Here is a 1,978-nt window from a genome sequence, read left to right as displayed (position 1 = left end):
TTTTTATGATTAAAGAATCCAACCTCTGATCTGATTATCAAAAACCGATCCTTTAACTCTGTCGGAGTTTTTTTTTTTGGTTTGAGAACTGAAAATCTTCCAACCTGTATGGTTTAGATCTTTGAATCCAACCTGTAGTGGTTCAGATTGCCAAAAATCCAACCCCTAACTCAGTTGAGTTTTCGTTGATTTTTTTATAGGGGGAATAAGGGGTTGTAATGATCCCTATATTCGTCCACGTGGGCGAAAATCCCTACAGAACGGTGATTAAACGGTTTTGGGAACCTTCGACTTATGTTTGGATTGACGCCGCCGCATCATCTTCTTCGATTTCTTAGCCCTTTTGGGCTTTTGATAAACTTGGCAATTGGAGCTTGATAGATCTTCATTGACTCTTCTTGGCTAAACTTACAGATGAAATTTGAACTTGAATATGGTTTGATGTATGGCTTCATCCGGATATTCTACCAACCTTATTGATCATGATCGTTATATGACGTCAATCCATCCAACTCAACAATTGTTTGTCTTCTTATGTTTTAAATAAGATTAATATCAAACACGTTAAACAAATAATATTAGTGTAAATTGTCCACTCGGGTTTGGAGATTCGGCAACGACAGCAACGAAATCCTTGGAGATAGGATTTTTGAATCAACCTTAGAAAATCAAATCGGAGAGGATTCTTCGACAACAGAAAAACAGCTTGATCCTTAATCGAATTTTCGGTTCCAACAACTCTATTCACAGAGTTCAAACTCGTTCAGAGTTCTTAAACTCATTCAGAGTTATTCATAAAACTTTCCACGAAAGTTCATCGTTCCCACGAGATAAAGACGGTCGGATCGTCAACGGAGAGCAAGTTCGACGCAATCAATCGAAGGAAGCACTCCATCGCTGCCAAGAAGAACCCAGTTTTAAACAAAGGGGAAAACCAAATTCGTTTTCCTCTCTTTTGTAATCAAGTTGTAACCGAGATCAAAGGAATCAAAATCATATTTTCTTTATTCTCTTCTTTGCAATTTTTCCTTCATACAGCTGTCTCAGGTTCACAAAAAAAAATCATTCTTAATAGGCAAAAGCGCTATTACAAGAACTTATGTAGAGAATAAACAACCTTATCTATATTACCTCTTATACCTGCTCAACTTGCACCAAACAGAGAGAGGGAACAGTCGAGAGATTTGAGGACAGAGGAAAAATGATGAAGACAAGTTTTTAAAGCATGCCGCCCGTTGAGGCCGTCAAAGCTCTATACCTATGAAGAAATTTGAATAGGGAGAACAAGATGGGAGAGATATTTATTAGGGTTTCAGTTTTGCAGTGAAAATTTTCATGGTTAACCATTAATTTAAAGGACTCACTCTGCAACCGTTCACCCTTCATATCCGCCCTCAATATCCAAGAAATCTACTGTTGAGATATTTTCTCTACAATCCCAAATATTTTCTATCTATTACATCCCTCTCTTCATTTCGTGAGATAGTGGATTAGTTTTTTTTTGGCCAAAACTAGCAGACTTGAACAGTTTTTAAGGGAAACTTAAATTGTCATTAGATTTAATACTACACTTATTTTAAATATTTTTTTCCTACACACTTATTTTATATATCCAACGAGTATTGACGTCAAGAAGGAACACAGCAGGAAACAAGAGCACACGAAATTTATTGGAAAACTTCCACTCACAAACCGGCGAACTATTTTAAACCGAAAGCCCCGTACCAGCAAACTTGCCCACTGTGATCTCATCCAACAGTCGACCCATCTCCGGCGAAAGAAGACTCCTTCAACCATATCTCTATGATCAAAGACCTTAAAACAAGGTCAGAAAAAAAGCTTAGATGTATCATGTACTAGAAAACTACTATAAGATGTCTAATAGGTCTTGAAAGAAAAGGATCACAACCATATCACTATGATAAAAGACCTTAAAACAAGCTTAGATGTATCATGTACTATAACAATAAGCTATGGG

The sequence above is a fragment of the Asparagus officinalis genome, chromosome 10 (assembly GCF_001876935.1).
Source record: "Asparagus officinalis chromosome 10, Aspof.V1, whole genome shotgun sequence".
Lineage (NCBI taxonomy): Eukaryota > Viridiplantae > Streptophyta > Magnoliopsida > Asparagales > Asparagaceae > Asparagus > Asparagus officinalis.
This window is presented reverse-complemented; position numbering follows the sequence as displayed.